General features: G+C 44.2%; 1 protein-coding gene and 1 non-coding gene across 2 annotated transcripts in view; one reads left to right on the top strand and one right to left on the bottom strand.

The window, feature by feature from the left end:
* The first annotated feature begins 1,106 nt into the window (after nucleotides 1-1,106).
* Nucleotides 1,107-16,079, top strand: part of LOC126188066 (uncharacterized) — a 411,581-nt gene continuing 396,608 nt past the window's right edge. Inside the window, exon 1 of the mRNA XM_049929511.1 lies at nucleotides 1,107-1,125. The gene's annotated coding sequence lies outside the window, so the exon portion shown is untranslated. The remainder of the gene's footprint in view (nucleotides 1,126-16,079) is intronic.
* Nucleotides 2,438-2,512, bottom strand: Trnat-ugu (transfer RNA threonine (anticodon UGU)). The gene has a single exon. It is a non-coding gene; the product is annotated as a tRNA-Thr (tRNA).

Raw genomic sequence — 16,079 nt, 5'->3', positions numbered from 1 at the left:
TCTTCAGATCTCTCACCAATTGAAAACGTCTGGTCAATGGTGGCCGAGCAACTGGCTCGTCACTATAAATAAGCCAGTCACTACTCGTGATGAACTGTGGTATCGTGTTGAAGCTGCATGGGCAGCTGGACCTTTACATGCCATCCAGGCTCTGTTTGACTCAATGCCCAGGCGTATCAAGGCCGTTATTATGGCCAGAGGTGGTTGTTCTGGGTACTGATTTCTTAGGATCTAAGCGCCAAAATTGCGTGAAAATGTAATCACATGTCAGTTGTAGTATAATATATTTGTCCAATGAATACCCGTTTATCATCTGCATTTATTCTTGGCGCAGCAATTTTAATGACCAGTAGTGTACGTATTTATTTCACAACATAGTCACCCTGGCGACGAACACATTTTTTCCAACGAGAGACCAGTTTGCTGATACCGCCACTACAGACTGTTTGACTTTGTTGACGAAGCCACAACCTTATCTCTGCTTGCACTGCTTCATCACTATCAAAGTTATACCCTCGAACCTGTTCTTAAAGTTTTGGAAACTGACGAAAAGCAGATGCGGCCAAGTCGAGACTGCGTAGAGGAATCCACGGCGTCGGATTGTTGCAGATATCGCAAGGCTCGTATATGGCCTCTCATTGTCACGCTAAAGGAGAGGGTGCTCCACTTGTGAACGAACTCCTCGAATTCGAAACTCGATTATAACACACTGTTTCTTCCGTACGGATATAGTTACGTTACAGACCGCCATGTTAGACGCCAGTTCGGAGCCCTCTAGCGTCTGAGGCTGCAAATATGTGGACACGTAGAATAAAGATGTAGAATGTTAATAAGGTTTGTTTTGTTTAAAAAGCTTTAAACGCTTTCACAAAAAACGTTTTGAAGCATTACTTTTCAGTACATCCTCGTAATTGGTTTATCACTGAAATGCTGATTTATAAGGGCCTGTTTATATCTTTGGTTTTGAAAATATAATAATTGTACTCTAAATACTTCTGTATTGATTTAAGCACAAAGTTTTACATTACTTTCCCAGATAATGACTGGTAAACTAATTATTATTGTCTCGATTGTTTCAGGTGAGTCCATATACTGTTTCCACGTACAACTGCTATAGGAAATAGTGTAAGTACAGTGACATAGATCCTTTAGTGTTGTTATAATTGTACCGAAATTTTTTCACACACTGCCAGTTATTCTATTACAGTCCAAACGACTTTTAGTAGCTGGTCTTTGGTTAATCTTTACTTTCAGACACGTTTCAAAAGATATCGCATGGCGAGTGGCTGATATCTCGAATCTTTTCAATTTACGGATAAGACGTGAAAAAGGTAGGTAGAGCTCCCTGGAAGCTTTCTTGAGGAGTTGTTAGCGTTATAAGCGACGATCTATTTCTTCTGAAATAATGTCCTCAATCGCAAACTTAGTGCTGCATACATGAACATAGCCTATTTCAGCTACTACCATCATATGAGGTTTCCATATATTTTCACAGATGCATTAATTGTTCTTAACAATAGAAAACAGCGTGTTTCGCGCTTATTGGCCATGATCATTGCATTATCATCTGCAGCTATTGTGGATTTTAGATTCTTCTAGCTGTCCTAGAGCTACAGATCCTGATAGGAAATTGCGACCGTTATTCGGAGCTGCATTAAACTTTCTCTGCTGACTACAGAAGATACTTACTGTCCATCGAGAATCGACGCGAAATCGACGGACAAAAGCACTGAAGTCATGGCGGAAGGTCGCTATTTCCCGTTCGCATCTGCCACCAGACAGCTGATGGTAGATGAATATCTCCATGGCAGCTATTGGAGGTTGTCAGTGCACACATCGTTTCTCGAGCAACAACAACCAAGCCTGAGATACCTTTTGTCACACTTCAGAAAGGAATATTACCGGCCTTGAAGGCAACATAACTTGGTTATCTCCTTAATGTATGGCATCAATAATGCTTTTAAAGGGAGATAGTATTTAATATTGCGACGTGTAGTTCCAGTACAGACACCAAGTGTTGATTACGCAGTTACATAGATCTGAAGATGACCCACAGGGATCGACACTAATCACGTCGTAAAAAAAAGTGCAACTGAGACTGAAAAATAAACGATGTATAATTTCTTTTTAATGTTTAATATGTTGTTCACAAATGTATATTTGTGCCAGACCCTAATTCGGGACACAGATATCCAGCTTGTTGCTAGCAGTCACTTTAAACAATAAGTTTTCTTTTTCCATATCCACCCATTTGGCCCATCCTTGCATTTCACGGTGATAAAGTAAATATATGTTTTGTATTCCTATCTTTTTCCTTTCTTTTTGCGCCCTCAAGGAAAGCATGTAGAAAACGGCTTGTCGATTTTAGAATTATATATTAATTCCTTCAGCTGCTGACGGCTGTCGATTTATATCAACGGGGACAGGTGAAAATGTGTGCCCCGACCGGGACTCGAACCCGGGATCTACTGCTTACATGGCAGACGCTCTATCCATCTGAGCCACCGAGAGCTCAGAGGATAGTGCGACTGCAGGGACTAATCTCTCGCACGCATCCCGCGAGACCCCATTTTCACCTCATATGCCCACAAATTACAATCGTAGTGTCCCTACCCAAGACACTCAGTACTTGTGGAAGACATTCTTGCCAAGTCCCGTAAGAATTCGGGTAATATGTGTGCATCCACACGGAAGAAGGAGGTCATGTCCGAAAGAACAGACACCATACCCATATAAGTTTAACGATTTTGCTCATCTTTCCGACGATTGTAAAACCAAATGCTATTCTAGTACGAGGCGCATCTCAAATATTTTCGAGAATTCGAGATTCAATATCGTGCGAGCTCCCTGAATACCAGGCGAGAACACCAGTTGTTGACTGACCATCTGCACTAGCGGAACCTGCTAAGGCGGCCGACAAGGAGTCTGTCCATACATGGAACCATAACTTGTGACAGACTAAATCGGTTCTGTTACTTTCTCACGCGATTTTCACAAGAACAGAAACCACACTTCACGCGAAAATGTCAGTCCTCACGATCCATAACCAGGATATGCGCTAAGTTAACACGGAGTTTTTTTGTCGCCCAGAACGACTTAACTTTGTCCTCGTACCAACCGCTCACTGAGTTGTCTTGCCTGCTTTTACGCAACTTTTGTGTAGGTGATACCTTGTTAATGTAATCTGAGCACCGTATCCCCCCATCGTATTCTCTCTCTGCGCCAGTAATCAATTTGTTTTACAACATTTAAACTATTCGCTCAATACAAGCGTTTCATGTCAATTTAATTCCGCTCAGCTTACTTGAACCGCTATTCTCTGTTTTCGTTTCTCGATAACTTTAGCACTTTGATACTTCCAACAGATCTTTGACTATTATACATTCTAAGGGAAAGAAACAACGATGAACCACGAAGGAATTTATCCGAATCGGACGGAAATCGGTAGATGTGATGTACGTGTACAGACAAACAAATGATTACAGTTTCAGGGAACTTGGACGATTTATTCAGGAGACAAAGCTTCACATATTGAGCAATGCAATAACCTTTGTCCCTTATGCAAGCAGTTATTCGGCTTGGCATTGATCGACAGAGTTGTTGGATGTCTTCCTGAGGGATATCGTGCTCAATTCTGCCCAACTGGCCCATTAGATCGTCAAAATCCCGAGATACGGACCAAGGCAGGGTTTAGCAAGCACGAAAACAAGCAGTAGACAATCGTGTGCGAGCGGGCATTATACGAGGTGCGGCAATAAAGTAATGAGACTCATGTGAAAAAAAAGTTGCTTACCGTTTTAGTCAAGTTTAGTGTTGTCTCCTTCAAAATAGTTCCCGTCTGATTGCACACAATTTTTCCAGCGCCTCTGCCATTGATGGTAACATTTCTGGGACTCATCTTCTGTATTATCCTCCTAGACCTTCGTCACAGCTTCTTGGACGTCTTGTGTTGTTTGAAAATGGTGTCCCTTGACCGCCGTTTTGACTCTTAGGAATAGAAAAAAGTCGCATGGAGCGATATCTGATGAATAAGATGGTTGTGGTAGTACTGAAATTTGTTTTGAGGTTAAAAATTGCTGTACTGACAGAGCAGTATGGCATGGCGCATTATCGTGATGCAGAATCCAATTATCAGCAATGTTGGCACGGACACGAAGAACTCTTTTACAAAGTCTTTCTAAAATTTCTTTGTAATAATATTGGTTAACTGTTTGTCCAGGAGGCGCCCACTCTTTACGAACAATTCCTTTGGAATCAAAGAAACAAACAAGCATGCATTTCACTTTTGACTTGGACATGCGAGCTTTCTTCGTCTGGGTGATCCCTTTGAGCACCATTGAGAACTTTGGCGTTTTTCCTCTGGATCGTACTGAAAAAACCAACTTTCATCACCAGTGATAACGGCTCAACAATTCTGGATTGATTTCCATTTGCTCTATCAGATCGGCTGCCATATTTTTCCTTGTTTCTCACTGTTGTGGTGTGAGATTTTTGGGGACCATTTTTGCACAAATCTTTCTCGTGCCAAGATTATTAGACGAACCGTTTTTCGATTGATGTTCAGTTCTTCTGCAATCATTTTCGCGGATAATCTTCGATCAGATCGTACGAGTTCACTCACCCTGGCCAAGTTTACATCCGTCTGTGAGGTTGATGGTCGTCCACTGCGGTCTTCATCTTCAACATTTGTTCTGCCTTCACTAAACATTTTATGCCAACGAAAAACTTCGGTTCTTGACATAACCTCCTCTCCAAAAGCCTTCTGAAGCTTACCGTAAGTTGTCGTCGCGTTTTCACCCAATTTAACGCAAAAAGGTATGGCATACCGTTGGGCAATATTATGCGGTTCCATTTCCGTGACGAGAGACACAAACACGCGTTAACTTATTACAGCACAACTCACGACTGAGCAGTTGCATCGATGTGCCGCTAGGACTAGAAGCATCTTATAGACCGAGGTCAGAGATACTGTGCCGACGCAAGCCTGTAGTGTTGCCACATCTTGCAAAGAAAATCAGTCTCATTACTTTATTGTCACACCTCGTATTGTTGAGGTGTGAGTCCGCCTTGGCTTGCATGAAGAGCAACAAAACGGGGCTTGGAATATTGTAGACGTAACGCTTTACTGTAAGGGTGCCGCAGACGACAGCCAAAGGGGACCTGCTATGAAAAGATATGACACTCCAGACTATCACTCCAGGTTCTCGGGTCATATGGCGGGCAAAAATCAGATTGGTATCCCACCACTGTCTGGGCCGTCTCCACACACGTCTTCGATTGTCATTGGGGCGCAATTCGAAACAGGACTCATCACTGAAGAGAATTCTATTCCAGTCAATGAGATTGCAGACCGAAGACGTGCCTGGTGACGCTGTGGACGGTACGGATACCAACTTGACTGTCGTCCGCCATACAGCCCGTCAACCAAGAGTGACGGCTTGGGGTGGCATATTTTTTTTCCTGACAGGACCTCTTTTGTTGCCATCCGCGGCCCCCTTACAGAACAACGGTATGTCGACGATATTCTACGCCCTGTTTTGTTGCCCTTGAAGGCAAGGCATCCCGGGCTTACATTTCAATAAGACAATGTCCACCCGCACACGGCGAGAGTTTCTGCAGCTTGTCATCATGCTTGCGAAACCCTACACTTTCGCCAGCGAGGTCGCCGGATCTCTCTCCAGTCGACACGTTTGGAGCATTACGGCCAGGGCCTCACAGCCACGTTGCGTTTTTGACGACCCAACGCGCCAGTTGGACAGAATTTTGCTCAATAGCCCTCAGGAGGACACCCGACAACGCTGTCGATCAGTACCAAGCCGAACAACTGTTTGTATAAGGACCAGAAGTGGACCAACGCGTTATTGACTTGCTCTTTCTCTGGATAAATCCTCCATTTTTCTGAAATTGTAATCATTTTTGTGATTGTAAATGTACATCACATCTATAAATTTCCGTCCCATTCGGATAACTGCTTCGAGTTGCGTCGTTTTTTGTTTTGTATTTTTTGAAGTGTATTTTGCAGCCTCCCCTTGGTTTTCCGCTCAGATTTTTCCATCCAATACGTCTTTAAAAATTTGTTTTGTCCGGATAAATATCCAAAAAGTTCTGTTTACCTTTTAACCATAGTTGATGTGTCCTTTCGCTGCTCATTGATCACTTGCAAAACGTATTCGTTTGATTAGCTTCCTGTCCAGCTGGTCCTTCTCCAGAGGTAGAGTCCCTTAGTCTGTAACAGCTTGCTGTCAGCCTTGAAGGCCCCAACTTACACAACCACGTAGCAGCACACTGCACATGAACGTTTTGACAACTTGGGTCTTGAACCTTCCTGGCAGATTAAAACTGTGTGCCGGACCGAGACTCGAACTCGGGACCTTCGCCTTTCGCGGGCAGGTGTTCTACCAACTGAGCTACCCTAGCACGACCCACGCCCTGTCCTCACAGCTTTACTTTTGCCACTATCTCGTCTCCTACCGTCCAAACTTGACAAAAGCTCTTCTGCAAAACTTGCAGAACTAGCACTCCTGGAAGAAAGGATATTGCGGAGACATGGCTTAGCCACAGCCTGGGGGATGTTTCCAGAATGAGAGCTGTGAGGACAGGGCGTGAGTCATGCTTGGGTAGCTCAGTTGATAAAAAGAAAAAAAAAAGTTGGTAGAGCACCTGCCCACGAAAGGCAAAGGTCCCGAGTTCGAGTCTCGGTTCGGCACACAGTTTTAATCTCTCAGGAAATTTCATACCAGCGCACACTTCGCTGCAGAGTGTAAATAGCATTCTGGAAACTTGGGTCTTCTTTCCCGTACTAAGAAACGTGTTCTCTAGGCGTCGTTCGTTGGAAGCACATTCATGTGATTTACCTGTTGCTATTCTTTTTTCTGATTGTCGTGTTGCATCTTTGGTCTGCTGTAACTTTATTTCTTTCAGCCTTGTCAGATGGTCTCATTTTTATGGTTCCGTAGCTCAATCGGTAAAAACGGAATCCTTGTAGGATCACTTTGTCGTCCGTCTGTCTGTATGGCCGTCTGACTTTTTCTCAGAGTCGGGTAGACGTACCGAGTTGAACTTTATGTCGCATTCTAAGGTCTGTGGTCCCTTTTTCGATGTGAATCGCTTAAGCTTCTAAGTCAGTGCAATCAAAAGATAAGGACATTTATGTCACATGTTTCGGTATCTCGCCAATATCCAAGTCCCAAGTATTTGTTCAGTGGTAAGACGGATTGCCGTGAACAACATAGTACAAATCCTGAACGTTGGCGGCTGAATATGAAGGTGAAGTACGTTGTAGGATCAATTTTGTACATTCTTATTGAATAACTCAAAAATTCCTCCTCCAGCGAAAACGTATCCCAGTACAGATTCTAACTACATTAATTTTCTACAAAAAAATGCCCTGTACTTTTTTTTCTGCATGGCTAATAGTTTGCGCGTAGCTAGCGAAAGAATATGAAATCCAGCTATAATATTGCGGGTTGCATAAAACGACAGCGGTAGGGGTAGTTGACTCACCCTGTATATACATAATTAAGTTTGTACGGAAGCCATGGCGCGCGAGCCCCATTCGCACTTTTCCCTAATTTTTAGTTACGTTCTACGATAATCTTTTTAAATTTAAATTTAAAGTTGAATATTTTCATAATTGCTGAAAATAAAGAGCATTCTGCGTATGTTTTGTGCTTTCAGCTATTAACTCAATAGCACCTACAAATCTTATGCAGCGAATCGGTATTTCGTGCACTGAAGGATATCTTTTACTGAAAACGCTGGTTTAAATCCTTCGAAGATGCCACTGGTTACGAGTTCCAGATAGTCCACTGCATTTACGTTCTCTCGCAGATCAAACTTGTACCGTTCCTGAGAAATGAACTGCAGTTTATTTCACATTCTTCCGTAATTCGGGGAAGCAATCGCCGGACTAGCGGCCGTGTTATGATTGACTCCTGGCTGCTGTTTATTTCCACTGCACAGCCAGTTTGTTTTTCCTGTAGCTGGAGAAACATCCGGTTATCGAAATCCGCTCCGCAAACTGGTCGGAGCACGGCCAGACCGTCTGGCGGTCGCGAGAGCGCGCGCCGCGTCAGCTGATGTAATCACCACCTTACGCAAACAAGCGCCGAGTCGACAGCGTACTCCACCCGGCGGCACAACACCTCGCTGGGTCGCCGTGTTGGAGCAGGCGGGTTTGGCAGCCACGGAGGCGCACTGCCTGCAGCGGGGTCAGGGGGCGCCAGCGGCACACACAACAGAGCGAACTGTTAGCACCGCCCCGTGGAGAGGCTTGCCACGTGACGGATCTCATTCTTTGCTCTACGAGTTTGTGAGTTTTTTTTTTCTTTATTGAGTTTCGATTCCCCCCGAAGGGGGCGGGCTGGCAACAGCTTAGTATGCCGCTCTTCAGCCTACAGATTTTGTTTTAAAAAGATGAAGATAATAATTAATAAAAACAGGTGATAGAATCGGAGACTTAAATGGTAACATGATGGAAAAATCGTGAAACTTAAAACATAGAACAAAGGGTTGACGATGCTAATAAAATACATATGAAGCAGACAGGTAAAATAATAGACATACAATTAAAAAAACACGACGACAGTCTGGTTTCTGTTCGCAAGAGATATAAAATTCACACCCATCGGCAGCATGATTTCAGTTGGCAACACTTTGGAAATACGAACAACACTGAACATTCACTTGAATACTGCACTAAAAAGTTGGCACAAATATGACATACCACAGCCGAGGGCAGACGGGGGAACCTCGACAAACAGATGATGCGGAAGAAAAGAGGGAAGGGGAGGAAAAACGAAGGGGGGAGGGGGGAAAGGAGTCGATGGAGGACGAGGACCCATAAGAGGGGGGATGGTTGCTGGGCAGACGCGAGAGGGAGTGGGGAAAGGCAGAGGAGGGGAATACAAAAGGACTTGGGGGGGGGGGTGGAAGAGAAAGGAGGCAGGGAGAGGTTAGGCAGGGAGAAAACGGTTCAAATGACTCTGAGCACTACGGGACTTAACTTCTAAGGTCATCAGTCCCCTAGAACTTAGAAATACTTAAACCTAACTAACCTAAGGACATCACACACATCCATGCCCGAGGCAGGATTCGAACCTGCGACCGTAGCGGCCGCGCGGTTCCAGACTGTAGCGCCTAGAACCGATTGGCCACCCCGGCCAGCCTAGGCGGGGAGAAAGCAGGATGGATGGGGGGGGGGGGGGGGAAGAGGGAGCCCAGGGAAAGGACAGAGGAAAGGAGGGAGGGTGAGGATCAGAGTTGATAGGAGGGATAAATGGAGGGAGAGAGGGCATCGTCCGGGAGGGGGAGTTGACAGAAGCCACCTTGGGAAAGGAGATGAAGGGTGTAAAGATGGAGGGTAGGGGGGACACAACAGTGAAGGCGTAGCAGAGGGCGGACGAGGGGGTGAGGGGGATGAAGAAGGAGAGAGGTGTAGAGTATGCAGATATGTTCGAGGAATAGGAGCAGATGGGGGAAAGGAATAAAGGTCGTAGAGGATCCGTGTGGGGGACGGAGGCGTATATGGAAGGCGAGGCGGAGTGCAAGGCGCTCGAGGATCTGGAGGGACTTATAGAATTTGGGGGGGGGGGGGGAAGATATCCAGGCGGGTCTGGCATAACAGAGGATGGGACAGATTAAGGATTTGTAGGTGTGGAGGATGGCAGAGGGGTGCAAACCCCATGAGTTTGTGAGCAATGTCTGTGCTATATAAACGCATTCGCTACAGTAGTCAAGGTGCTCTTGTATATATACTGCCTTATTATTATTATTAATTTCATGGCAAGTTTACATCATAAAATATGTACATTATTTACACTTTTATTTATACAGGGTACTCAGTTTACATGAAGGCATTGAAATATCTCGAAAACAACACACTAGATCGAAAAAATTGATAATTAAAACTTATTCGTCTCGGAGAGGGACAGCCAATGATACCAAACTCAACCTGTGTGTGGGGGCAGGGAACGGGGAGAAACTTCGAAATCTAAAATAGGAACCCCCATTTTATACTGCAGATTCGGATTCTACGGGAGGATACATAAGTTTTGTCTGAAACATTTTTTCAGTTACACGACAGATCGCGATGTAATCGGAAAAATGAAAACGGGTAGATATGCTATACAGGGTGAAGCGAAATTCGCGCACTCAGGCTTCGCTGCGCGAATCATCACATGGTAGCAATAAAAAAATGTCTCTCACAAAATTTCGTCCGGCAAGCACTTCTGGCAGAAAAAGGACGTTAAAGAGTGGCAACCTGGCAACACTGTAACCACATGTATGGTAACATTTCAGCCATACTGTATGGTTGGTGCAGTGGACAGGGTTTTGGGTTAGCATGCAGAAGGTCGATGGTTCGATCCTGGATTGAGGCGCATTTTTTTTTTAGTTACTAATTTCATTCTGACATTTCATACTGTAATATACACCGCTTCTTAGGTCACATGTATCATAAATTTACAACATGTTGTAACGCTGAACATAACAAATTCATGGTTAGACAAATAAGAAATAGACAGTTGAAACAAACGACCTGTCACGGGACAGAATAACTACAAAAACAATATCAATTTCGAGATGCTAAAGACGATAGCACAGTAATTGTCATTTACACTACATGTAACATGAGCACCAAGATGTTGTACATTAGTAACTAGCGACAGTAAAAATGTCCATATTAATGACCGCATGACCTTCACAACAAAATGCCGGCCGAAGTGGCCGTGCGGTTAAAGGCGCTGCAGTCTGGAACCGCAAGACCGCTACGGTCGCAGGTTCGAATCCTGCCCCGAGCATGGATGTTTGTGATGTCCTTAGGTTAGTTAGGTTTAACTAGTTCTAAGTTCTAGGAGACTAATGACCTCAGCAGTTGAGTCCCATAGTGCTCAGAGCCATTTGAACCATTTCACAACAAAATACGTTGTAATCAGAACATCAGATGTTCAAAGCGACCTCCCTGTACATCCTAACATTGCGCAACCCACCAGATCATACTGCACTGGACCCTTGGCAGCAAAGCTGCGTCCACAGTAACAAGAGTATCATGAATACATGGTACCAATTCTTTCACATTCATCGGCGGAGTAGAGAACTCGTACTCCTTCAGGTGTCCCCACAGGAAGAAATCCGGGATTTACGTCAGATGAACGCGGTGGCCATACAACTGGACCTCCACGTCCAAGCCATTTCCCTGGAAATCTTTTGTTCAAATACTGTCGCACATTAATTCCAGAGTGTGGAGGTGCACTATCATGTTGGAACCATATCCTCTGCCGAACATGTAATGGAACATCTTCCAGCACATCAGGCACATAGTTTGAGAGGAATGCATGATACCTTCATGCAGTCAACCGGTAAGTCTACAAGTAGGGGCTCAAACACCTGTCGCCCAATATTCCGGCCCAGATGTTGATTCCAAAACGAACTTGATATCCACAGTCGCGGGTGATGTGCGGGTTAACCTCACACCAATGGTGGGCACTGTGCATATTGAAGACACCCTGACTAGTGAATGCTGCTTCATCTGACCATATTACGGTTTTCATGAAGTCTTCGTTGGCTTCCTGTTGTTGTTGGAACCATACACAGAATTGCGTCGGCTGATGGCGATCTGCAGGACGCAGGTGTTGCGTGAAAGCATAATGATAGTGGTGCAGCCCATGCTCGTGCAGCACGTTAACGACCGTGCGTTGCGAGGTACGCAGCTGCCCTGCTACGCTACGTGTACTTCGCTGAGGTTCTTGGTGTATGACCTGCAGAATAGCTCCTTCAGTAGCTGGAGTATGGCGAGTTCGTGGACGACCTCTGTCACACGATGGTGGAAGGAGATAACCTGACTCCCGAAGGCGCAGCTCCAGACGACGAAACACATTTGTATCTGGATGGCGTCGACGAGGATATCGAGCAGCATATTCACGAGCGGCAGCACCAGCCCGGTTATCATATGCACCAAGGACCAGAAGCATATCTGTATATTCATCTTTCGTGTATGCCATACGTCTGCCACACTGGTTTAGAGGTTTACAATGAGAAAATTCGATACGTGTACGCATGTACATTGGAATCTGTCACGGGCGCGTTACTCCACTCGCAACTAGTCTCTGTCTGGTGGACAGCGCATACAGTATAAACACGCCGTCAGTCTTGCGCACTGTTCCACCTAAAGCACGTTACCCCTCTGACAGAGATTGCTCTGCGTGATTCATCCCAACACCGCTAATTGTGAAATGTTCGGTTTCGAATTACACTGTTTCCCTAACGGTAATAGACGTGATGTTTCCACAGTCCCATCGATAAAATATATTATAATAATGCATCGAGGTATGTACTGAACATCATGCGGTTACCAGACTCAGTATTGAAAGGCATAAGTAGTGGGATAAAACATACAAATAGTAGCCGAGTTTGGACATTATTCGCAAAGCACGTTGGTAGTCCTACTGGTAATGTAAAGCCCTAACGGAATGTAACGGACCTGAACGAGACAAGAATAATAGTTGGTACTAATCTATGGTACCATTGGAGGAGGGTACAAAGAAAATAGGTTTCGCATCTAGTAGATGAAGTGGTGCGAATAATTTCACGCCCACTACGTGGAGAGGGCTTCTTTCAAAGCTGAAAAATCCTCTATTTCTACTATTGCAGTATGTAAGTGCAAATGTTTTGTAGACGACCCGCTGCAATCGCTGTTGAGGATTAAGATGTCAGATACCGTACCACCTGGACTACATTGACCAAATAAAAAAGATATGCCTCCACCCAGGATCGAACCATCGACCTCCTGCATGCTAACCCAAATCTCTATCCACTTTATTTTATTAATCTCATTTTGTTCGTTGTATTTGCTGGGGGCGGACGTCGCAAGACACCCGTTTCAGTTCGTCATTGATCCATTGACTCAGTTTCCTTTTTTTTTTATTACAGAGGGCAGCTAACCCTCTGACCGAACACGCTGAGCTACCGTGCCGGCGTATCCATCCACTGCACCAACTGTACAGCACGACCAGTATGTACTGACAGAGGTAGTTGTCATACATGTGGTTACAGTGTTACCAGATTGCCACTCTTTAACGTCCTTTTTCTGCCGGATGCACTCGCCGGGCGCAATTTTGTGACAGACATTTTTTTATCGCTGGCATGTGGGGAGTCGCGCTGCGAAGCCCGAGTGCGCGAATTTCGCTTCACCCTGTATAACGACAGTTGAATTAACCCGCCTCCCACCTCCACGATGTGAGGGTAGGACGGGCAGTTATTTCGTAAGTTTTAATGGAACTGCGCTGCCTGTTATTACAAGTCGTACTGCGCTGCATGCTATTACAAGTCGTAGTTCGCTACTCGGTGACAGTGGCGCTTCGAGCAGTCCTCTTTTTGTTTTGTTCGAGGAATACAACGTTGAGAATGGGATTTCCCATTAAAAGTTATGAAATGACTGCCTGCCCTATCCTCGCAGCGTGGAAGAGGGGGTTTAATTCAAGCGCCATTGGGCAGCATTTTGAAAGGTACGATTTTCTACCCGTTTTGATTTTTCCGATTACAGCGCCATCTGTTGCGAAACGATAACAATGTTTCAGACAAAACGTAGTATCTTTTTTCGTAGAGTCCGAAACTGCAATAGAAACTAAGGGTTCTCATTTACGATTACTACGTACTTCATTCTTCGTGTCCTTGTTTTCCAGCTGCTTCTTATATGGAGACGAAGTCAAAACTGTATTGTCTGCTGAGTCTGGTATTTTCTTCTTTCTCACTCCTTTGCGTTTAGGTGTCAGAGATATTTCCTTTGCCTTTACGTCGGCTTTTAGACCTTGTAGAGAAGTTACATCACTTTCAGCAGAGCTTCCTGCATCAACTTCCACAGCTGCTGTTGTTGCTGCAGCTTCCGCTGTAATTCCTCTAGACGCTGCTGTTGAAACCGCGGCTGAAGTTTCTGCTGAAACTACTGATGAAACTGCTGCTGCAAAGAGACTGTCACCAAAAACATTTCCGTTAACAGGCCAAAGTATTCCATTACTTTTGATCCCGTTTGCACCATTGGCTACTATTGCGACCCATACGAATTGCCGAGAATTTCATTTATCTGAAATTGGGTCATAGACTAATAGGATGATCTAGCATCCAAGTGTCTCAAGATTGATTTTAGAATACAGAGAGAGGCTTTAAAAAGGCCACATCTATAGATTGCAGGTGGTGGGATGTATACGCGAGAAGCGAGAAAGTAATGATCGCGTTATCTGTTGCCAAGTTAACTGCGCCAGTGTCCTCAGTGTGTAGAGTGCCCATCCACGAAATGCAAAACTTTCTTGTCGAGTTGCGTTCGAGCCACTGCACAAAAATCTCACTTGTGATCTAGCCACTTTCTGAGCATGCAAATTTAGTTCCTGGTGGCGCTCATGTTGAGAGCTCAAATTCAAACCGGAGCCTCTTAAATAGAGGCGTTGGTGGCACAAACATCCGGCAGCATTCATGCAACAACCTGCCGTCCTTTTGCTTCCTCTTTCGTCATTTGTTATCGTACAAACTGGATGTTTTCATTTTTGGGCTAATATTTTATGAGGTTCTGAAAGGTGGACAAAGCAGTTCATCTACATTTAACATTCGTGTAGCATCCAGTTTATCAGAAATATTTGGTAGTATATTAAAAAATTATCAACTTTCTCCATGCAAAATCCACGAGCTCTGGCAGGAAAGGTTGCTTTAGGCTGGCGTATTGGTATTTCAGGACGACGAAAGATAAATTTGTAATACCAGTTGTCACCAGCCATTTTCAGCTCCTGGTTGAATCTGTGGGGTAAGTTCTTCACTTCCGCTATTTCAAACGGTAGACGTCGAATGTGAACACGATGGCTCAGGCTGGAAAAATCAACAATGCAATCCAAGAAATGGAAAGAATGAGCATTAAGATCATGGGCATTAGTAAAATGCGATGGCCAGGTTCAGGTTCTTGTAATATCAATGAACACAGAATACTACTCAGGAACATCTGATGGACAATATAAGTTTGGAGTAGGATTTATAGTATCGAAAGCAATCGCTGAATGTATCACTAACTGTGTACCTGTTTTAGAGAGAGTGATGTTACTCCAAATAAGTGCTCTACCCGCACAGCTGAACATTATTCAGGTCTACGCTCCAAAAACAGAACACAGTGATGAAGAAGTTGCAGAATTTTATTCCCAAATCTTAGATGTTTGCAACAACTATCGAAGAAAGATCTTACAATAATTATGGGAAATTTTAATGCCAAAATAGGAAGGGGATCCGAAGGCGACATTATAGGTCACTAGGAACTTGACGAAAGGAATGAGAGTGGCGAACTACTCAGTGCATTTGCAGGAGAGTGGAGGTTCGTAATAACTAACACATTCTTCACACTACCGCCCAGACGTCTCTACACCTGGAAGTTCCTTACAGATTCAGAGGAAAATATTACCCGATATCTGATTGATTATGTCTTTATAAATCAAAACATATAGAAACAGCTGTCTCTCACTGTCTCTCAACGAAAACGTATCCAGGTGCCGACATCAACTCAGACCCCGTTCCCCTAGTTGGCGTCTTTAAAATCAGAATGAAGAGTGCTCAAAAGAAAAAAGTCAAAATGTATGATATCCGCAAACTGAAAGAATCTTCCATAAGAGAAAATGCAGGAGTCCATCTTAATAATGAACTAAAGTCTCTGTCACGTAACTTGTGCACCGAAGAGAAAATTAAAAAGATAAACTCTATAGTGGAATCAGTTTAAGAACAACATCTGAAATCCAATGTCACCAAAAAGAAGTCATGGATGACTGAAGAGATACTTAAAATGATGGACAGAAGGAGGAAAATAAAAGGTAATCCTGATGAATACAAGAATATCAACAAGGAGATCATGAAATGGATACGAGAAGCTAAGGAAAGAGAAATACAGAAACAGTTCAATGAAATAGAGAAATTACAAAAAAAATGGTTCATATGGATCTGAGCACTATGGGACTTAACATCTGTGGTCATCAGTCCCCTAGAACTTAGAACTACTTAAACCTAACTAACCTAAGGACATCACACACATCCATGTCCGAGGCAGGATTCGAACCTGC

Source organism: Schistocerca cancellata, chromosome 5, assembly GCF_023864275.1.
Source record: "Schistocerca cancellata isolate TAMUIC-IGC-003103 chromosome 5, iqSchCanc2.1, whole genome shotgun sequence".
Taxonomy (NCBI): Eukaryota; Metazoa; Arthropoda; class Insecta; order Orthoptera; family Acrididae; genus Schistocerca; species Schistocerca cancellata.
This window is presented reverse-complemented; position numbering and strand designations above follow the sequence as displayed.